This window comes from Euleptes europaea, chromosome 10 (assembly GCF_029931775.1).
Source record: "Euleptes europaea isolate rEulEur1 chromosome 10, rEulEur1.hap1, whole genome shotgun sequence".
Lineage (NCBI taxonomy): Eukaryota > Metazoa > Chordata > Lepidosauria > Squamata > Sphaerodactylidae > Euleptes > Euleptes europaea.
Window position 1 is genome coordinate 21778616 of NC_079321.1, and position 23482 is coordinate 21802097.

Below are 23482 nucleotides of genomic sequence, written 5' to 3' on the forward strand. Positions count from 1 at the left end.
CCAGCTATGGTAAGCCCCAGTAAACATACTGGATAATATGTAGAATTAGCACTTCATTAGATAATGTCTTTTTGTCTTGTTGATTAGTAAAAACAAGTGAGACATGGCAATAAAGAGTAATGGGCAGGCTAGGGTTGCCAACTTCTAGGTATTAGCTGGAGATCTCCTGCTATTGCAATTGATCTCCAGCCAATAGAGATCAGTTCCCCCAGAGAAAATGGCCACCTTGGCAATTGGACTCTATGGCATTGAAGTCCCTCCCCTCCCCAAACCCCGCCCTCCTCAGGCTCTGCCCCAAAAACCTCCCACCAGTGGCGAAGAGGGACCTGGCAATCCTAGGGCAGGCTGATCCTAAGGTCTTGCTACACCATAGCCATGCCGGTGTTGTCATGTAGTCACATTTTTGGATCTGGGAATCCACTCATCCAATTTGTCTGCCATCCAGCAGCCCTTTCTGGTTTTGGAAATATTGCTTCCAGGATCACAGCTTCCTGCTTGGAGTAATGCGTATGTGTGCGCGCTGTCAAGTCACAGCTGACTTATGGCAAACCCGTAGGGTTTTCAAGGCAAGAGACGTTCAGAGATGGTTTGCCATTCCCTGCCTCCATGTGGACTGAGAGAGTTCGGAGAACACTGTGCATGGCCCAAGGTCATACAGCAGGAGTTGGGAATCAAACCCGGTTCTGCAGATTAGTGTCCAACGTTCTTAATCACTATTGGAGTAATAAAGGCAAAAAAAATATCACTCCTTCCTCTCTCAGTTAAGCTCTGTAGGGGGGCTGTATATGCAAAACATCAGTGAACGTGCAGCCCCTAAACAGGGCAAATAAAGCTTCCAGGGCCATTTGGGTCAGGAAAGTGGTGTGTGCGAGGGTGGGGGTAGGAGGCTGAAGCCCCTTCTTCCTCTGCACTGTGGTCCTGTTCTGAATTGGGCCTCTACAGCACTTGGGAAATTAATACCTTGGAGCTGATATCTGACTGAGGAGAATGAGAGTCAGGTTAGGGGGAATCAGGGATCTGTTGATTCCCTGGCCTATTATAATGTTTGTGTATATTCTGTGGCATCACTGCTTCACTTCTCCCAAGTTCACATTCCTTGACAATGCAGGGAATATAAGGGCGAATATGACACTAATGACACACTTTGCAAATATATTTGTTTAAATGAAGTTTTTGTGAAGTCTCCATTATATGTAATTGTCAGCTGGGTAATTTGTTTCCCTTTGGAAACAAATTCTAATAAGTTGAGGATTGATTAACCAAGTTTAATACAAGTATCTGTGTGTATGTATGTACTGAAAACAGAATTCTCAAGTTCCCTTTTGCACAAGAGAAAAAAGATGCTGCTTATTTTTGTTTTAAAAACAATTATTTCCCAAAAGTAACAAAGTGGCATTATGTTGACACCATACGGTGACTGAAAAATGGATTCCATGGGGTTCTGTCTGTTAGATTGACTCTGGAGTTTCTGTTTTGTAATTTATTTTGGCATCCTCAATGACTTCCCCATATTTAAATAGATGCCTGTTAGTGAGACAGCCTTTATATGAGTGGGGGAGTGCTAGGGGAGGGGGTCTTGCAAACAGCAGGATGTGATCCATCTCCTACTGCTTAATGAAGAGAACACTCCCATACTTCTGTCCTTCTGGCGGCTTCCCCCGTAATATTATTCATCCACATCCTGTGCTAAGGAGCTATGTTTACATTCACATTAAAAAAAAAAAAAACCCAGCACTTTATGTTCCTCTGTTCTAATATAGGGCTGCACAATCCATCAGTTCATTTCTGCCTCACGAGGGTTGCCAGCTCTGGAAATAGGGCTGCCAATCTCCGGGTGGTGGCTGGAGATCTTTCGTTATTACAACTTATCTCAAGGTGACAGAAATCAGTTCCCCTGGAGAAAATGGCTCTGTTGGCAATTGGACTCTATGGCACTGAAGTCCCTCCCCTCTCCAAAACCTGGCCTCCTCAGACTCCACCCCCAAAAGCTCCAGGTATTTCCCAACCAGAAGCTGGCAACTCTATCTGGAATTCAAGCCTTCTGGTATCAGGATGAGTTTTGGGGAACTCTTACAGGGATGAAACCCAGCATGGATCTGAAGATGAAGGCAATAGTACATCCTAGTGCAGGGGTCCCCAACCTTTATGAGACTGTGGGCACATTTGAAATTCTGACGTGGCATGGTGGGCACAGCATAGGGTTGCCAACTGCCAGGTAGTAACAGGAGATCTCCTGCTAATTCAACTGATCTCCAACTGATAGAGATCAGTTCACCTGGAGAAAAATGGCTGCTTTGGCAATTGAACTCTATGGCATTGAAGTCCCTCCCCTCCCCAAACCCCGCCCTCTTCAGGCTCCACCCCCCAAAATCTCCCACTGGTTGGAAGAGGGACCTGGCAACCCTAGCACAGCAACAAAATGGCTGTCACAAAATGATTGCCACAGCTTAACTTCAGAAACACGGTGGAGATCCTTGTGCTGTGGTGGCAGCTGCTGCCAAAGCAACATTCTAAAAAATCTGCATGGTCAATCAATCCTCCAGTAGTCGGTCAGAAGCCTTGCTGGGCATTAGCCCTCCCTTGCCCCACCCCCTTCCTAAAAACACTTGGTAAGCGCCAGAAAAGGTGTTGAAGGGCACCGTGGCACCCATGGGCACCACATTGCGGACCCCCACCCTAGTGGGTTTGGGGTAGGTCCAGGTTAAAGCCTGAATTTTTGTTGCAACCAGCCGAGTAATTTGGGGTGGGTTTAAGAGTGGTTTGATGCAAAGTCTATCATTTCATTTAAGGCTAAAATAAAATTAGTTAATTTTTTTTAAAAAGCCATTCCCCACTTTATTCCAGCAGCTGGTCCCAAAGTCAAACAATAAACCAGAAATGGCCAGGTCCCCTCATCCCCCAAGCTGGTTGTCAATCTAACTCAGTTTGCAGAATGTGATGCAAGAAAGTAATTTAGCTCTTTATATAATGGGATTTGATGTGTGGTGATTCCATTTACAAGCAATTGTCCTGTGGCTGTCTCTTGGAAAGAGACCCAAACAAAGTGGTTATGAATGTGCTAAAAATAATCACCAACTCTTTCTCTCATGGTCTGATCAGTTTCTTAGTTTTGACATGCTTGTATGCCAAGTAGTTGAGTCTGAATGTGATTTACACATAGATAATGAAAGCAATACGCTGTACTGAGTGCTTGGGACCTCACATTTTCTGTTTAAAATTGATCAAGTCGCTGAATGACTGGGCAAGATTCATGTCAAGATGGTGGGATCATTTTTATTTATTTGTGTATTTGATAGAATATTTACCTTTTACCTTTCTCCTTGGCCCAAGGTAGCTTTGAATCATGCAGAACACAATAAAATCCCATTGACATACGTGGAATCTTTGTGGGGCTCTGGGGGTGGTTTTTTAAAGTAGAAGCACCAAATTAGCAGCGGAGTTGCTAGAAGCTCTTCTTAGAAGAACCCTGATTTTTGTAAAGATTGAGTCAGGGGGTCCAGTTTATGGGCCCCCAAGAGGGTGCTCCCATCCATCCGCCATTGCTTCCAATGGAAGGAAAATGGGCCCCCATAAAATTGGACCCCCCCCAACCCAAACTTTACCAAACTCAAAGGTTTGTGTAAGGAGAGTCACCATCAGCTCCACTGTAAATGTGTTTCCTGTACCTTAAAAAACCGGCCCTCAAGAGCCCTGCAAAGATTCCGCATAGACTGCAATACAATTGTGCTCTTTAAATTTTAAAGAGCTGCTGAACCTGCTGCCCAGTGCAAATCAAGTGTGGCAGGTTCGGCAGCTGTTAAAAATTTTAAATAGCTTTATGGAGCCCTTCATCCATGTTTCTGGTTTTATCTGGCTAAGGGCCGTAAATAAACTATCTATCTATCTATCTATCTATCTATCTATCTATCTATCTATCTATCTATCTATCTATCTATCTATCTATCAGCAATTCAACACTTCGAGAACAGTGAGCAGTGAGGAATTAAAACAACTTAAGTAGATCAAAGGGACAACCTATACAATAATAACATTAGTTCAGTTTACCAGATGTTACCATTCCAGCTGAAATTCTACAGCATTCAAAGTCTACTCTTTCTGAGTGTCAGCATGGACAGACAGCATGTCTGAACCATAAAGGAGGCACGAAACCAAGAGGTCCAAAGTTGGGTCAAGGAACCATGGGTAAGGCACCATGAACCAAACTAAACTAAAATGCTGAACATTTATGTCCAAAGGGTGGAGGTGGCCTGAACTCACTGACCAATAAGATCTGTGGCTGGCAATCTCAATTAACTACATAACCCTGTTACTAGCCTGGTGACCCAGAGGGTCAGAGTGAGATGGTGGGGACTTTTCCACAGGCTAAGCCTAGGGCTGTTGAGTCGGTAAAAACCGAACTGAAAAAATACCAAATAAATGCTATTTCGGTAAATTTCTAGTTCGGGTTTACCAAATCAGCAAAATCCGGGAGGTTGGCAAAGCCGAATTTGCCTTCTTGAAAATTCGGCTTTACCAGGAACATATTTTCATGGCTCTGGGGGGGAGCATTTTTGCAGGTAGAGGTCCCACAATTTCAGGGTAGCTTGAAGGGACTCTCCTTGCAAGAACCCCCAAGTTTGGTAAAGATTGGGTCAGGGGGTCCGGAGTTACAGGGTCTGGAAGGGGTCGCCCCCATTCCCCCATGGGAATGCATTGGACTTCAGTCTTCAGTCTTCAGACTTCAGTCCAATGCAGTCCTATGGGGGAATGGGGGCAACCCCTTCCAGACTCTGTAACTCCGGACCCCCTGACCCAATCTTTACCAAACTTGGGGGTTCTTGCAAGGAGAGTCCCTTCAAGCTACCCTGAAAATGTGGGACCTCTACCTGCAAAAATGCCCCCCCAGAGCTATGGAAAGCCACGAATGGGTTTAAATGGCCAAATTATTCAGGAATCCCAAATTTAAAGCTGAATTCCCACCTGTACTGGTATAGGGGAATTCGTCATTCGAGTTTTCCCAAATAAAAAAAGGCCTTTTAAACCCAAACCCAAATTTTCCCGATTTTTTTCTCTCAACAGACCTAGCTAAGCCCTCCCATTTCTCACAGGTGACAAGATTCATAATTTTCTACTAATTGAATGGAATGTGGCACCAATGTTTTCGGCCTTGGAGAAGAGAGTCAAGATAGAACTGCCTTCTCCCAGCACCTGGAATCTTATCTCAGTTGCAAAACGTCACAGTGTGCTGAATCTCAAGCAACAACACAGTTATTTTCCAACTTAAAGTTTTCTATTGTAGGCCTGAAGCCTGAACCAATGTTGTAAGAGAACAAGAAACTGTACTTAAAAGACTCAGTTTCTTGACACTGAAAGCCTGAGAGGTCCAAGAGAATCAACAAAGTTGCACTCCCTCTGTCCATCTCCTGCTGTTTTAGTCTCACAACCAGGCCTGAACCCAGACTGGAAAGGATCCAAACAATCCACTTGTATCAATACAAACTGAGATTCACCCACAACATTAAAGTTCCTTTTTTGTATTGCTTGATAACTATTCTGATTAGGCCCATATTTTATAGCTTAAAGAATTTCACTGCAGTCAAACAAAATTTTCATTCTACTGTGTTTTTAATAGCACACAGTTCACACTGTATTTTGTGTCATTCAGAACTGATGTGCATTGAAGAAATACTCCTACCAATCATACATGAATCGAAAGGAAACAAAACATGAAGCCCAGCGATAACGTAACAATGACAAGTGAATATTAATAGTTTATCTCAGTTATGAGAACTTTTAAATGAGGTTTGTATATTTAAAGGATTCCCCCCCCCCTAGGCATGGGGGGAATCACCAAAAATAGCACAATAATAATATTGTTGTAATAATAAGGGAATAGTCTTTCCCTGAGATAGAGAAGGCAGATATGCTGAAAAACAAAAGCTATGAATGAACAACAGCAGAAGCAGGAAATGCATGTGGAGATTAGGAGACAATGCCTAAAGTTTCATTTCCTCTGTACATCACCACCATTGTTCCGCATCATGTCTGTTTGACCAGTTCATGGGTCAGCTCTTGCTTACATGGATAATCTATTCACATCAATGCTTCCGGTAATTCTCATTTATTACCAATCTTTGCAGCTAACATAGAAGTATCTAGGATTGATAACCATCATGAATAAAAAGAGTTCATTGTAAAATGCAGACCAGAAAAACAATACTTTAGACTCTTTATTACTAGGCCAGGCAAAAGAGATAAAATTGCATTTTTCAGGCTTTAGATTACTTATGTTATTAATTCTACTCAGTTTTATGTATTCAGAAGTAAGCTCCACTGTGGGAGATGGAAGGCAGCATAGTTTAGTCCAATCTCATCAAATCTCAGCAATTAAGGAGAGTTGGGACTTGGATGTAGGGTTGCCAACCTCCAGAATGTCTGTACAGGTATATTTACATATTGCTTATCCCATCCCTTATCTACCATCTTTGTAGGGTTGCCAACCTCCAGGTAGTAGCTGGAGATCTCCTGCTATTACTCCTGATCTCCAGCAGATAGAGATCATTTCCCCTTGAGAAAAAGGCCGCTTTGGCAATTGGACTCTATGGCATTGAAGTCCCTCCCCTCCCCAAACCCTGCCCTCCTCAGGCTCCACCTCTAAAATCTCCCGCTGGGGGCCAACAGGGACTTGGCAACCCTACATCTTTGTCACATATGGGAAAAACAATAAAATGAAAAGAAGCTTTTTTTTTTTTTTTTTTTTTTAGCCTGCTGGGGTCAGATGGGGAAAGTTGTCTCTCTTTTGACCAAGTTGTTGCTTGTCTCTCTTTTCGAGCCTTACCTATTTTGCTTAGCTGATTGAGTGTTGTTCATGGGAGTGTTCACCTATGATTGCAAATACTTTGTGCATGCATATTCTCAAATTTATCTATCCCCCTTCCTACCCAATCCATCTGCCCAACCTGATGAAAAAATAATAATTTATAAAGGAGATGCTTCCATTGGTGGTCAGTGTGGTAAAGTGGTTAAGGGCAGTACTTTCCAAAGTGCTAGTGCCCTTGTTTTTCAAGTCCAGTGGGCCACTGAAATAACAGAGCCATGTTTAAGTATGGCAGGTGTCCCCCTTCTCTACCAGTCTTGCCTGTTTTCTAAAGAAGAGAATTCTGACTTGCACTTCAGTAAGAACTAATCCATGAATTATTTGTGTCTTCCATCACCGAAGTAAAGCCTTATTTTTTTCCTTCAAAAAAGAATAAAGCATCGCAGGGACAGTATATGACCTTTTTCTTTTCTTTTTTTTCTTTTCGAACAAAAGCATGGCACAGAATCACATTAATAGAGAATATGATTCATGCTTGGTACAGTAAAGGCTTTCCTCAGTGGAGGGCCAAAAGAAAAGGCCTCATTCAAGGGCGTCCATTTTAAGGCCATTCATATTTTATGAGGAAGGAATGGATTGCTTATTTTCAAGCAGGAGCTACTGTAAAAATTATTTTGATTTCCTTTGGCCACAGGGCTTGGCACCAAACAGTAATAAATCTCTTGCTTGGTGCTGAGATATCAGGTGGTGTTTTTGCTTCTAGCAAATACATGTAATATATGAAATTTAGGTCCTCTTGTCCCAAAGGTCCCAAATATAGGTCCCAAATATAGGTTGTAAATAAGTGAAGACATCTCCACTGGTTGATCTTCCAATTTTTTTCCGGACACTGAATACTTTTTACATCAATTTCCTTTAATAACACTTTACTCAGGACACTGCATGCTAATAAGGGAATTTGAAAGGTGGAGCCCAACATTTGCAACTTGAAGATAGTAGAAACTTGACCAATTCTTTGAGAAAATTTTATATAGTAAATAATTGTTTTCTTACCCCTGGTGCAACTAAGTTAGGGTTGCCAGCTCTGGGTTGGGAAATACCTGGAGATTTTGAGGGTGGAGCCTGGGGAGGGAGGGGCTTGGGGAGGGGAGGGACTTCAATGGGGTATAATGCCATAGAGTCCACCTACCAAAGTGACCATTTTCTTCAGGTGAACTGATCTCCATTGCCTGCAGATCAGTTGTAATACCAAGAGATCTCCAGCCAGCACCTGGAGGTTGATAAATCTAAACTAAGCCCATATCATATATTATCATATGGAGTGTCATACAAAAGACAGCAGATTATTCATTCTGTAATTTCTACAGCACTTTAATGCTCAAACTAGACGTTGTATTAAAGAGAACACAAGGCTGTTGCAGAGAACGATGTTCCCATGTCTCCTCTAGGGCTGTTGGAAATTTTTTTTGGTAAAATTTGGATTCGGCAAAATTCAGCCCGTTTTCATTCGGGAAATGCCGAAGTCCGAACTCCCCTGCTTCGGGTCTGTGCAATTTGGCATGAGATCCGGATTTCGGGGGAAAATCCTGCCAAATAAAGCCATTAAAAACACAATCGCGCCTTTCCGCTGCTCCGGGGGTCATTTTGGGGGATAGAGGTCCCAAACTTTCAGTGTAGCTTGAGGGGATCCTTCTTGCAAGAACCCCTAAGTTTTGTGAAGATTGGGTCGGGGGGCTGAGTTATGAGCCCCGAAAGGGGTCCCCCTCCTTAATGTGCATCTCTGACAATGGGGGTTTGCAATTAGCAGAGCTTGCCGCCCACTCCCCAAGCTCCCAGCCCCAACAAACAGTGAGCTGGGGGGAGCAAGGGCGGGGCAGGTGCGAAGAAGTTTGCAAACCATGCAAAGCAACACGTTTGCAACCATGCAAAGCAACACGTGACTGGGAGTTTGCAAACCATGGAAAGGGACAGAGGCAGGCTAGCTATGCATAAGGAGCAGGAGGGGGTGGAATTTCCCCTTTTGCATCGAACTCGGGACCAGGCAAATGCATTCTTTAAGTCACCATTTGAAAACCAGTTTTGAGCAAGCATCAAAATAGACCTAACAGAACTTATGAATGAGGGAAAACCTGAGGACACACAACTGAAGCCCTCCCTCAAACCAGGGAAAGAGAGACTCGTGGGGGCACACCCCCCCAGGCAGAACGGGCGAAAGCCCCCTTTGGCTTCCCCCCCACCCACAGAAACTGCTCCCTCCCCACACACACACAGACCCTGCTTCCCCCACACACACACACACAGGAGAAAAATTATAGAGAAAAGCCACAAAATGGGTCTTACTGTAGATGTCTTCTGTTCCATCTTCTTCGCACCTGCCCCACCCTTGCTCCCCACAGCTCAGCTGTTTGTTGGGGCTGGGAGCTTTGGGCGTGGGAGGCAAGCTCTGCTAATTGCAAACCCCCATTGTCAGAGATGCACATTAAGGGTGGGGGGACCCCTTCCCGGCCCCATATTTCCCCCCGATCCAATCTTTACAAAACTTGGGGGTTCTTGCAAGAAGGGTCCTCTTAAGCTATGCTGAAAGTTTGGGGGCTCTACCCCCAAAAATGCGCCCCCTGCAGCCAAGGAATGGCTCGAATGTGCACACGCACCCCACCCCACCCCAAGGGGGATCTCTCTCACACACAAACAGATACTCTCTCTTTCTCTCCCCGGGCCGCCCAGCAGCTGGGCTCATGCACTCAATCGTGACTGATTGGCCAGAAGACCCAGCTGGGCCACCGATTGGCCATGGGAGAATGCTGCTTACTAACTGACGGTTATGCTGCTGCGCAGCACCTTGAATTTGCCGAATTTATTCACCGAACACCCCGAACTCGCTGAATTCGGCTCCCCGTTTTCCCGCCTTTTTTGAATTTGGTTCCATCCGAACTAAAAACCGCCGAATCAGAGGAAATTTGGCTGTTTTTCGGTTCGGGATGAACTGAATCGACAGCCCTAGTCTCTTCCTCTAGCCTACATCTCAATATCTAGAGATCTCCAGGTTGCTAACCTCCAGGTGAAGCCTTGACATCTCTCATTGTGGTGTAGTGGTTAAGAGAGGTAGTTTGGAGTAGTGGACTCTAATCTGTAGAACCAGGTTTGATTCCCCACTCCTCCACATGAGCGGAGGACTCTGATGTGGAGAACTGGGTTTGATTCCCCACTCCTCCACATGAAACCAGCTGGGTGACCTTGGGCTAGTCACAGCTCTCTCAGCCCCACCTACCTCACAGGGTGTCTGTTGTGGGGAGGGGAAGGAAAGGTGATTATAAGCCGGTTTGATTCTTCCTTAAATGGCAGAGAAAGTTGGCATATAAAACCAACTCTTCTTCTTCTTCTTCTTCTTCTTCTTTATAACCAATCAATTATATGTCAGTTACCCCAGAGAAAAGAACAACTTTGGAGGGTAGACGGTATGGCTGAGGTTGCTGAGGTCTCTCCCCAAACCCTGTCTACCTCAAGCTATGCCCCAGATCTCCAGGAACTTCCCACACAGAGTTTGCATCCGTACTCTAATACAAGACATGACACCATTATCATGCTGAGAATTTGTGTGCTTGCACTTCATTTAATGGATGCCACTTGCAAACACTCAGCATGACAACACGCTAAAGAGTTGTAGCTGTTGCAAGGGAGAAAGGAAGATATGGGTCTTCCTCTGCAATCTACAAATCTAGTTGCAGCCCCCAAGTAAATAAGGAGGTATGTCTTAATTAATAGGCTACAATTTTATTAATACATGTGTATGTCTGTGTGTGTAGTACCGTCAAGTTGCAGTCAACTTATGGCAACCCAATATATATATATAATCTTAGTGATTTCATTGCAATCTTTTGCAGAGTTACTTCAGTATAAGCCCCCTGACATCACTGGGCTTCAGCTGGAGTAACTCAATATAGGATGGCAATGCAAATACATTAAACCATAGGGTTCTGAGGGAATGCTAGAGTGTCACCCATATACCCATATACAATGAGATCACTTCTGGGTCACGCCAGAAGTGAAACCACTGTATCACCGGCACTGTCATGACTTTACTGGAGAGGGCCCTTATGCTGATATGTCTCCTGTTGGTTGCCAGCCAACCTCAGACTGGCAACCCTTCCACTATTGTGCTGCATGAAGGAGAAGGAGATGGAGAAAATAGGGTTTCTTGACCATAGTCCAACCCTTCTGGGCTCTGGGATCCTCCTTTAATCTCCAACTGCTACCCTGGAACCCAATTTATTTCCTGTATGCATCTATCTTTCTGGTTCTTTCCCTTATTTCCTCCCACTTTCTCTTGTCCCTTTATTTTTTCCCTGTTTCCTTTTCTCTCTCTCTCTCTCTCTCTCTCTCTCTCTCTTAAAACAAATAGAAAGAAATAACTGAAAATAGTGGCTGTACTGCTAGCGTGATTATGCTCTGGTTGGCCTGTGGCCCCATTTTGGTTCTCCTCCCAGCAGCTGAAAACCAATGGCCTCTATTTACTCTAAAGCCAATCCAGGAAGAAGAAGGAAGAGAACAGTTGGTTTTTATATCCACTTTTCTCTACCATCAGCTCTGGGTTGGGAAATACCTGGAGATTTTGAGAGTGGAGCATGAGGAGGGCAGCGTTTAGAGAGGGGACTTCAATGCCATAGAGTTCAACTGACAAATTGCTGCCTGGAGAACAGTTATAATAGCAGGAGATCTCCAGCCACCACCTGGAGTTTGGCAACTCTATCTGCCACTCCTGTGGAGGAGTGAGGAATGAAACCTAGTTCTCCAGATTAGAGTCTGCCACTCTTAAACACTACGCCACACTGACAAGCACAGTGGTTGCACCATGTGGGAATGGATTACGGCCTATATAAAAAACATGTGGAAATAAAATAGGACGGCGTTGGGCTCCATCAAACCAAGAGTTCTGCATTAAAATACTGAGCACGATCCAGCAAAAGCTGAGCACTCGGAAGTTATGTTTCAGAGATTTAAATCTAGGCCTATTACTTGTCAACCGAACTAAGTGCTTAACCCTTCACCTGGATTCTGCACAGTGTGCATTTCTCCCTCCATTTTAATATTCTTCCTTGTTTTGATTTGCCTCGCACCAATTATTTCCATTGGTGAGTTGCTCCGAGATTTGCTAATGGCTGTGCTTGTACCTCCCTGACAAGGATTCCCTTAGCAGTTAAGGAGATTCGACTGGTACTTTCCTCCCGGCTGTCTTTTCCCATCCTTTGGTGCTTATCACTTCTGATGTGCTGGGAGTAAGTACTTTAATACCATCGCCAGAGCCATTTGTTGAGAAGATTTTTTCGCTCCCTCTCTCATCTTCTGAATAGCATGATTTAACATATTAATGTGCTGAAAACATCCAGACAGTCTCCTTTAGGGATTATAAAGGAGGGAAATGATGAGATACATGCAGCCTTAATGATCCATCCTGATCTGAGCATATTGATAAGAAAAGCCTTTCAGGAATGAATGTACAAGCTGTGCGTGAGAATTGTGCCACTATAATTAGAAAGCAGCCTAAAGGCTTCAGAGTGATTAAGGGAGGAGCCACAGTTCCGTAATTAGACTCTCATTGTTTTACAAGGTCCCCTCATTTGTGGCCAGCTGACCTTTCTGCAAGAACACAAACAAGTTAAAGGGGATTTTGTGAGGGAGGTTTTCTTTTGGAAGACATTCAAGTCAGCCATGTACATTTATCAAGTAAAAGGTAAACTGCCTCATCTAGAGTTGTCACAAAGCCCAAGCCACCCCCAAGTGATCGGGTCGCCAGCTTCAGGTTGGGAAATACCTGGAGATTTTTCGGGCGGAGTCAGAGGAGGGCGGGGTTTGATCTCCAGCTAGTACCTCGAGGTTGGCAACCCAACCCGCAAGTGATAATGGCCAGGGTATCAGGTGAATACAGCCCACCATTTTAGTTTACTCCATGGCTCCCACCATGCGGTAAACTAACCCTTTGAATTTTGGACGGATGAAATACTGTGCTCATACTATTTATGGTATGGTAGGACACCAAAAGAGCAATCCTGAGCAGGTCTACTCAGACGTAATTCACATTTTATTCAATAGGGCTTATTCACAGGACAGTGTTCTTAGGATTTCAGCCAGAGTGGAGCTATGGTTAGCAAAAAATCCATGTATTTATTTATTGAATTCATTTATACCCTGCCTTTCTCCCCAATGAAGACCCAAAGTGGCTTATATCATTTTTTCTTCTCCTCTTTTCTCCTCTCAACAACAACCCTGTGAGGCAGGTTAGGCTGAGAGAGTATGACTAGCCCAAGGTCACCCAGTGAGCTTACATGGCATGAGTGGGGATTTGAACCTGGATCTTCCAGATACTATTCTGACCCTCTTAATCACTACACCACACTGGCTTCACATTGCCTTTTGGGTCCCACATTTATGTAGATTAATGTAATAGTTTCACTATTTCAGGAGTTTTGGGGAATCCTTAAGTCATAAAACTATGACAGATATAAGTAGGTTTGCCAACCTCCAGGTACTAGCTGGAGATCTCCTGCTATTACAACTGATCTCCAGCCAAAAGAGATCAGTTCACCTGGAGAAAAATGGCTGCTTTGGCCATTAGACTCTATGGCATTGAAGTCCCTCCCCTTCCCAAACCCTGCCTTCCTCAGGCTGTGCCCCAAAAACCTCCCGCCAGTGGTGAAGAGGGATCTGGCAACCCTAGACATGAGGCTAAGGACCAGTTCTGAGGATAAAACTTTCATCACACAAATTTAGCTTGTTGAGTTCAACCAAACTATCCTAAGTCAGGGGTCTGCAAACTGCGGTTCCCGAGCCGCATGCGGCTCTTTGGCCCGTTGAGTGAAGCTCTCCAAACTTGGTTCAGAGCCCCTGCTCTCGCGCCCGCCCGCACCGGCAGCCGGGCTGCAGAGCGGGCGCACCTGAGAGAGAGAGAGAGAGAGAGAGAGAGAGAGAGAGAGAGAGAGAGAGAGAGAAGGCGAGCGGGCGCGCTGTCTCTTCCCCCCCCCCCGCCATGGAGAATGGCCAGGTCCCCCTTTCCCTTGCCCTCAATGATTGGGAGGCTAAAGCCTCCCCTCCTCTCTAGCCGTGTGATTGCTGGGTGGGCTGCTCGGCGGTTCGTTCCCCCCACCCCCTATCAGCTGTTGGGTGGGGCAGGCTTCCTTTGGTAGACCTGGCCTCCGGCTCAGTCCCATTGGGAGGCCATGTCTACCCACTGGCTTTCTTGGCGGTAGACCTGGACTCTGAGGAGGGGGGAAAAGTCCCTCTTCAGAGGCCAGGTCCACCAATTGGCTTCTATGGGCCTCCAGAGGCCAGGTCTACTGCCAAGAAAGCCAATGGGTAGACCTGGCCTCCCAATGAGACTCAGCCGGAGGCCAGATCTACCAATAGGCTTTTATGGCGGTAGACCAGGCCTCCAGACGAGGACCAGACGGGGAGGGGGAAATGGCAGGGACTTACAATTTAATTTTTATTAATAAATAGTTCACTATTAAGTATGATATCAAGTTTTATTCAGTGTACCTATAGTTTAATTAAGACTGAAAACATTAATTAAACTTTATTAAGTTAATAAACAGTGTACCTACCTATATAGTTTAAGTTTAAGAAATTTGGCTCTCAAAAGAAATCTCAATCGTTGTACTGTTGATATTTGGCTCTTTTGACTAATGAGTTTGCCGACCCATGTCCTAAGTGATGAGTTGATAAAAACCATCACATCTAAATGAAGGTCTTCAGTGACACAGATCTGATGAGAGTTTCTGAGATCACAGCTGTCTACATTTCAGCCATAACTGCAAGAATCATCATCATGAATCTGAGGGTGTATCCATGGAAGAGGCCTCAGGTCATATGTTTCTCCACATCAGTGAATCCTTAGAAACAACCCATGTAGTGCATTTACAACGTTTGAAGTGAAAGGCCCATAGGGTTGGCTCCAGACTACATTGGCAATTTCCACTGATTCACTTCGTGTTATTTTTCAGGGGTCCTCGGGGTGATCCCCCAGGGGCAGCATTTCATGGAGGCCAGGGGGCTGCTGTGGGAAGAGGAGGCAGGAAATTGCATTTAGTGGATGGAAAATATAATCTGGATTGACTCCTCATTTTGTGAAAATGCTGGGGGGAGGGTAAAGACAGATTTGTTTCCTAACTTTCCCAATTCAGCTTCCCCTTCCCTAGGACTGCCTATAAGCAAGAGATTACAAGTACAACAACAAGAAACTGTTTCCAGCGAGGATTTTTTTGTTTGTTTGTTTGCTTGCTTGCTAGATGCAGGCATTTTGTATACAGCTAGAAAAAGAAAGAATCGGAAAAGAAATAATGGCACCTTGTCACCTGCCTGGCTATGATCAATGTTTTTAATTTTCAGTATTTATCCCTGCTTACTATCTGGAAAGGTTAGAAAACAAAATAATAATGATTATACTCAAGCTGCCAGAGAATAGGCTGACTTTCCCAAAGCATCATTTGTTATTTATTTTGAAATAATCAGTTTAGTCATTCACTATTAAGTACCGTGGTGCATAACAACATTGCATGAGCTTTGATGTTCAGTTTAAATTCTCTCCTCCTTTATTTAAACCCCTCTACAGGGTTGCCATTTTATATAGTCTTGTCAGGAATTCTGTACTGGTCAATAGTAGAAGGAATAATTTATTACTAAAGCAGGTTCATTCTTTCAAAAGGGTGCTAGACATACATGTTTAGCCTTGAGAAAAGATAAGGGTGCAGGAGCTACCTTTCAAATAAGAAAAGAGGGTTAATTAAGATTGCCAGCTCCGGGCTGGGAAATACCTGGAGATTTTGGGGGTGGAGTCCGAGGTAGGCGGGGTTTGGAGAGCGGAGGGACTTCAATGCCATAGAATCCAATTGCCAAAGTGGCCATTTTTTCTAGAGGAACTGATCTCTGTCACCTGGAGGTCCATTGTAAAAACAGGAGATCGCCAACCACTATCTGGAGGTTGGCAACCCTAGGTTAATACAGGGATATCTGCATCTACTCAGTACATCTCATGGATCATTTTGACTCATGGAAAAGGGAGACTGAGTGTGGGGAGGGGCCACGACTGAGTGGGAGAATCTGCTTTGTACCCAGAAGGTCCCAGGTTCATTCTTCAACGTCTTCATTAAAAGTAGATCATGTGAGAGACCTTTGCCTGTGACCATGGAGAGCTATTGCCATGGAGAGTAGGCAACACTGACTTTGATTGACCAATGGTCTGACAGTCTAAGGCAGCTTCATAAGTTCAGAGATGTAATTTCACAAGGGTAGGATCTGGTTACTTCTTAGGTTATATCCAGTCTAGCTATAACACAGTAAGACGAATGGCTTGCCTCCACGCTGGAGTCAGGCTATTGCTCTACACTATAGTCTATTCAAATAGCGAATCAGCTTCCTATTACAAATACTACTGAGCTGTAGCTCATCTCTATTCTGCATTCAAATAGCTGGTGGGTGTACCATTGGGCTATTATTCATTCCCCCATTTAAACAGCTCACTGGATTGCTATTTCAGCATGGTCCTGTGCTGTTTTGCAATGAGGAAGGGAGATAGATTTCAGATACATATTTGAAACAATGCTGGTAGGCCAGCAGGGAAAAATGCAGAAAAAATTAGCAAACCATAGTTTCCTAGAGCAGTGTGATGTCACTTACAGATTTGCCCCGGAAATTACATCATCACACCATTGATGGAACAACACTCTCAATATCTCCACTGGTTGACAACCCTATTTCTTATGACTGCTGGTCCGACTCACAAACTCCCTGATTCTGCTTCTCCCATGAGCAAATTGAATCTATGAAACTTTAGTTGTATGCTATTTTATTTCTGTTTACATCAACAGATGCAGGTGTTTTTTATGCCATCTGTGCATCAGCTGTATATAAATGGTGTGCATCAGCTGTATATAAATGGTGTGAAGGAAAGTAATGAATTAGTAAAACCAGCAACAAATGAGGATGGAAGCAAAAGGCTCACAATGGAGAGAAAACATGAAAATGGGTCTATTTGTGCATCCCTGCTTATTAGGACCTATGTTTTAAGAAGCAATATATTCACCAGCTCTGGCTTTTATAATCAATACCAGGAGAAGCCATTGTACCTGGTGCAGATTAATTTTCCCCTCTGTGCTTGAACTAAGGTTGCCAACCTTCAGGTGGGGCTTGAAGTTCTCCTAGAAGTATGAGTGATCTCCATACCACAGAGATCAGTTCCCCAGGGTAGATGGCAGTTTGGAGGTTGGACTCTATGGTATCTCTGATGACCTGTCTCCATTTACCCAACTCTGTTCTCCCTTGGCTCTGCCCTAGGGCTGCTAGGTCTCTCCTGACCATCAGCGGGGGAGGGGATGAGGGTGACCTTACCAGGCTTAAAATGAGGCTTAGGCCTTGCCGTCTCCTGTGTGATGATGTCACTTCCGAAAGTGATGTCATCACATTGACAACAATGAGGGGGGAGGGGGAGAGTGATCTTACCAGGCTTAAAATGAGGCTTAGGCCTTGCCATCTCCTGTGTGATGATGTCACTTCTGGAATGATGTCATCTCCTGTGTGATGATGTCACTTCTGGGTGATCTTACCAGGCTTAAAATGCATGATGACATCATCTCCTGCATGATCATCTCCTGCATGATGACATCACTTCTGGAAGTGATGTCATCACATTGACAACAATGAGGGAGAGGTGCTCGTATTTGGGCAAAAACTCTATGGTAGAAGCTGTCTTTACCATAGAGTTTTGCTCAAATGCCAGAGCAATTGGATGACTGAATGTATCTCAGAAGGCACAGCACAGACTGTTGAGTCCAATTGAGAGTCAAGGGGCAAGAAACGTGAGAGAGATGAGAGAATTGGTCTGCTTAAGCCATCGAGAGTTTATAAAAACGTGGAGTGAGAGATTTGTACATGCATGTGGGAGGGAAATTTTTGAATATTTGATTCCCTGACCCTCCTGTGATTCCTTATTGGTCCCCAGGTTGTTCCCCAAAATAGCATACTTGATAGTTAAACACATACACATAGGGTCACAACCTCCTGCTGGCAAGGTCTGTTGCCTGCCACTGCTCTGAAGAAAAAAATTTAAAAAGTTACATGACTGACATCATTATATTATTTCCAGGTACAACCATAGAGTTTCCAGAGGTTTCTTGAGCTGCCCTTGGTCACTTCTGGGTAGGTGGGAAACGGGGGGAGCCGAATTCCCCGACTTTGGGGTGTTTGGGGAATAAATTTGGCAAATTCGGGGTTCGCCCCCCACGTGCGCCTTCACGGGGCTTCGCTGAAGGCGCGTGGCGGGCCCTTTAAACAGATCTGCGCCTCCCGGCTTGACAATCCACTGCCCGCCTTCTCGGGAGTCCTGGGAAGAGGGGCGGGGGGTCTTTAAACCCCTCTGTGCTGCCTGTGCAGACAGCGCAGAGGGGCTTGACAACCCACCGCCAGCCTTCCCGGGAGTCCCGAGAAGAGGGGCGGGGGGGTCTTTAAACCCCTCTGCACTGCCTGTGCAGACAGCGCAGAGGGGCTTGACAACCCACCGCCTGCCTTCCCGGGACTCCCTGGAAGAGGGGCGGGGGGGTCTTTAAACCCCTCTGCCCTGCCTGCGCAGAGGGGCTTGACAACCCACCGCCCGCCTTCCCGGGAGTCCCGGTAAGAGGGGCAGGGGGTCTTTAAACCCCTCTGTGCTGCCTGCGCAGACAGCGCAGAGGGGCTTGACAACCCACCACCCGCCTTCCCGGGACTCCCGGGAAGAGGGGCGGGGGGGTCTTTAAACCCCTCTGCCCCCCCGCCTTCAAGGGGCTTCCCTGAAGGCGCGCAGGGGGCCCTTTAAACAGATCTGCGCCTTCCAGCTGGAAGGCGCAGATCTGTTTAAAGAGCCCCCCCCCGCGCCTTCATGGAAGCCCCGTGAAGGCCTGCGGGGGCCCCAAATTTTCCCCTGAACTCCGGATCTCGCCCGAATTTCAGGGATCCAAAGCGGGGGAGTTTGGACTTCAGCACGGCCCGAATTTAAAAGGGCCAAATTTTGCTGAAGCCGAACTTTCCCGAATTATTTTTTCAACAGCCCGGGTTTTACCTAGAAGAGACATAGAAGTGTCAGTGAAGTCATCCTCTCGTTTACCCGCCCCCAGTCCTCCTAGCAACAAACCAGAGCCACTCATAGATATGGTTGGGTTTTCTGTATACTGGCGTGGGGTGTGTGCTTGAACTCTCCAAGTAAGGAGAAAAACATTACCCTGCAAATTAAAACAAAGGAACCCCCCTTCCCCCTGGCCATTTGAGAATGCTTCAGGAAGCATTTATTATTTATTTAGTTAGGTTTCCTCTCTGTCTTTTTAAGGTTCCCAAGATGGCTCACAGTCGAGCAACCCATAAAACACAAACTATAAAAACCATTATAAAATCAATAAAACATCATAAGACAACAATTGACATCTCTCAGGGAATAATAACAACCACCACTACATTTAATCATCCAAAGGCCATCCAAACTCAAATGCCTCCAGAAGGCCTATAAAAATGAAACTGGTCAAACCTCTGGGGATGGGAGTGGAAAATGTCAAGAGCTGAGGAGCATCCGCTGAAGAAGAAAACTTGAAAACAGAGGAGACAGAGGAAATTAGGCTTCTCAAGCTTCTAAAGGTTGCCAACCTCCAGGTACTACCTGGAGATCTCCTGCTATTACAACTGATCTCCAGCTGATATAGATCAGTTCACCTGGAGAAAATGGCTGCTTCGGCAATTGGACTCTTTGGCATTGAAGTCCCTCCCCTCCCCAAACCCCGCCCTCCTTAGGCTCCACCCCAAAAACCTCCCACCAGTGGCAAAGAGGAACTTGGCAACCCTGTTCTATAGGCTTGTAGAATCCTGGGGTGGGGGGATTTATTTATTTAGAAAGTTTATATGCCTGCTTTCCAGAGACCTGCTCCTGGTGGCTCTGAATCCACACCCCAAGACCTGTCGTCCCCAGGCTCTACCCGCAAATTCCTTCCTTTCCCCTCTTCTCTCACAGTTCCAATCCCTCTCATTTCTCATTCGTTTCCCCCCTTTCTCAGGCCCAAAGAAGAATAACATACTGAATTGTGAATTTGGAAATGTGCAGACCTGGCCATTTTCTGATAAATTCTTCATTCATCTAAAGATAAACACATTGCCATTTATGGACTGGCAACAACTCAGCACACGTCGGAAGATGAGCTGAAACTGTAGCTACTGCTAAATGGGACCAAGCTCTGTTTTCCCCAATTCTCCCATCCAGATGGAATGCAGAAAATATTAGATATATTATAAGAGCCAGGTTTTGACAGACTTCAAGCCAAGTTTAGAAGGTTTGGGCTCTGGATCAAGCTCCAAAATGTCCAGACTTTTGGGAGCTTGTTTAAACCAAAGTATATTTTAAGGTTCATTTCTCATTATGGTGGCTTCAGTCACTGAAATTAAATAGAGATGTGAAAAACATGTGTGAAAATAAAGGAGATTGCAGGCCCAATATTTATAATGCTGATACTGCCAAATAACTACCATTTCTGAGGCTCCAAGAAGCAGGGACTGTTTTCATGAAACACTCCCTTTTCTGTATAATTTTATTCCTTACTCAGTTGGTGAAAGGGAAGTTCCTCTTGTTATCCACATTTTCAACATGTGGCCTCACTAAGACCGAGGCAACAAATGGGTTGCCAGCTTTGATGCTTCCCCCACCCCCCAAAAAAAGCATTGCCTTAATGCCAAACCAGGATTGAAGCCAGGGCAAAATTTGGGCGCACAGTACTAGGTTTGCCAACCTCCAGGTAATTAGTACAGGAGCAAAACTGTGTATTAAGGCTGTTGGGAAAAAAATGGTAAAATTCGGATTCGGAAAAATTCAGCCCGTTTTTATTCGGGAAATGCCGAAGTCCAAACTCCCCTTATTTGGATCCATGGAATTCAGCATGAAATTCGGTGTTCATGAATAAATTAAGCCATTTAAAGCCATTAAAAATACATTCGTGGCCTTCTGCGGCTCCGGGGGGGGGCATTTTTGGAGGTAGAGGTCCCAAACCTTTAGGGTAGCTTGGAGGGACCCTACTTGCAAGAACCCCCAAGTTTGGTAAAGTTTGGTCAGGGTGTTCCGAGTTATCTGCCCATTGGAATGAAGAGGAGCCAGCAATCCTTAATGTGCATCTCTCTGTGTGTGTGTTAAGTGCTGTTATGTCACTTCCGACTAGGGCTGTCAAAAAAAAAAATTCGGTACAGTTCAGATTCGGCCGAATTTGACCCTTGTGGGTTCGGTACATGCTGAAGTCCGAACTCCCCCGCTTCGGATCCCCGGTAATTCGGGGGGATCCAGAGTTCGGGGGAAAATTCGGCCCCAGCGCGCCTTCAGAGGGATTCCCTGAAGGCGCGCGGGGGCCCTTTAAACTGATCTGAGCCTCCCAGCTGGGAGGCGCAGATCAGTTTAAAGGGCAGCCCGCCCCCCTTCAGCGGGCTCCGCTGGAGAGGCTCGGGCTGCTCTTTAAACTGATCTGAGCCTCCCAGCTGGGAGGCGCAGATGAGTTTAAAGGGAAGCCCACCCCCCTTCAGCGGAGCCCGCTGAAGGGGGGCGGGCTGTCATTTAAACTCATCTGCGCCTCCCAGCCGGGAGGCGCAGATGAGTTTAAATGACAGCCTGCGCCTCTCCAGCGGAGCCCGCTGAAGGGGGGCGGGCTGTCATTTAAACTCATTTGCGCCTCCCGGCCGGGCTGCCCTTTAAACTGACCTGCGCCTCCCAGCTGGGAGGCTCAGATCAGTTTAAAGGGCAGCCCGCGCCTTTCAGCGGGCTCCCCTGAAGGGGGGCCGAATTTGCCGAATTTATTCGCGAACTCCCAAACTCGCTGAATTCCCCCCCCCCGGTTGCCCGCCACTTTTGAGTTCGGATCTGTCTGAACAGAAAATCACCGAATCAGGGGAAATTCGGTTGATTTTCAGTTCGGACCGAACCGAATTGACAGCCCTACTTCCGACTCATGGCGACCCTATGAATGAAAGTCCTCCAAAATGTCCTATCTTTGACAGCCTTGCTCAGATCTTGCAAATTGAAGGCTGTGGCTTCCTATATTGAGTCAATCCATCTCCTGTTGGGTCTTCCTCTTTTCCTGCTGCCCTCAACTTTTCCTAGCATGACTGTCTTTTCCAGTGACTCTTGTCGTCTCATGATGTGACCAAAATACAATAGCTTCAGTTTAGTCATTTTAGCTTCTAGGGTCAGTTCAGGCTTGATTTGATCTATTACCCACTGATTTGTTTTTTTGGCAGTCCATGGAATTCGTAACACTCTCCTCCAACACCACATTTCAAAGGAATCTATTTTCTTCCTATCAGCTTTCTTCACTGTCCAGCTTTCACACCCATCCATAATAATAGGGAATAAGATGGCATGAATTAATCTAGTCTTGGTGGCCAGTGACACTTCAAAATCTTTTCTAGCTCCTTCATGGCTGCCCTTCCCAGTCTCAATCTCCTTCTGATTTCTTGGCTGCAGTCTCCCTTTTGGTTGATGGTGGAGCCAAGGAATAGAAAGTCTTGAACAATTTCAATTTCCTCATTGTCAACCTTAAAGTTGTGTAATTCTCCTTAAACTTTCTCCTTAAAGTTGTGTAATTACTTTTGTTTTCTTGATGTTCAGCTGTTCAGAAAGTGCTTTGGCACTTTCTCTTTTAACTTTCAGCAGTAGTCATTTCAAATCTTCACTATTTTCTGCCAATAATGTAGTGTCATCAGCATATCTCAAATTATTAATGTTCCTCCCTCCAATTTTCACTCCACCTTCATCTAAATCTAATCCAGCTTTCATAATTATATGTTCTGCATATAGATTGAAGAGATAGGGAGATAAAATACATCCTTGTCTGACACCTTTGCCAATTGGAAACCATTCAATTTCTCCATATTCTGTTCTAACTGTGGCCTCTTGTCCAGAGTACAGGTTGCACATTAAAACGATCATATATGGTGGCACACCCATTTCCTTTAGCCATAGCTTTTCATGATCCACACAGTCAAAAGCTTTGCTGTAATCTATGAAACACAAGCTGATTTTCTTCTGAAATTCTCTCGTATGCTCCAGTAACCAGCATATATTTGCAATATGATCTCTAGTGCCTCTTCCTTTTCTGAAACCAGCTTGAACATCAGGCATTTCTCATTCCATATGTGATCTAGAGAGCGGCAAATCCAAGGCAAAACCTCCCATTGTTTCTGGGGCAGCCAGAGAGAGACTCACCGACCCACACTGACCTCAAGGCGAAGGTGGCAACCAGTGAAAACAGCAACAATCACACTCGCAAAGAGCAGATCAAGCCCCCCCCAAGACAGGTCACCCCCCTTTGGCTTCCCTCCCACACACACACAGTAGAAGCCAGTCCGTGGCTTCTAAGAGCCGATGTAACTTCACCAAAAGTGCATCCAACAATGCTCAAAGTGTAAGTAAACAGCGTAACTAGCATAGGTAATGTATCTTTTCATTTCAACACAGCCAAAGTGCATCTTATAAGGCTACTAGCGTTAAGTGCGACCTGCGCAAATTCCGTAACTTCAGTATTGATACATTTCATACTGCTGGATTCAAATATTCCACAGCAACAATCACACTCGCAAAGAGGAGATTAACCCCCCCACCCTTTGGCTTCCCCCCACACACACACACACACAGTAGAAGCCAGTTCATGG

The 23482-nt window shown here is 45.3% G+C and overlaps 1 protein-coding gene across 1 annotated transcript in view; it reads left to right on the forward strand.

Moving 5' to 3' along the window:
- Nucleotides 1-23482, forward strand: part of LOC130483628 (eukaryotic translation initiation factor 5A-1-like) — a 74817-nt gene that overhangs the window by 10726 nt on the left and 40609 nt on the right. The gene's annotated exons all lie outside the window — the stretch shown is intronic.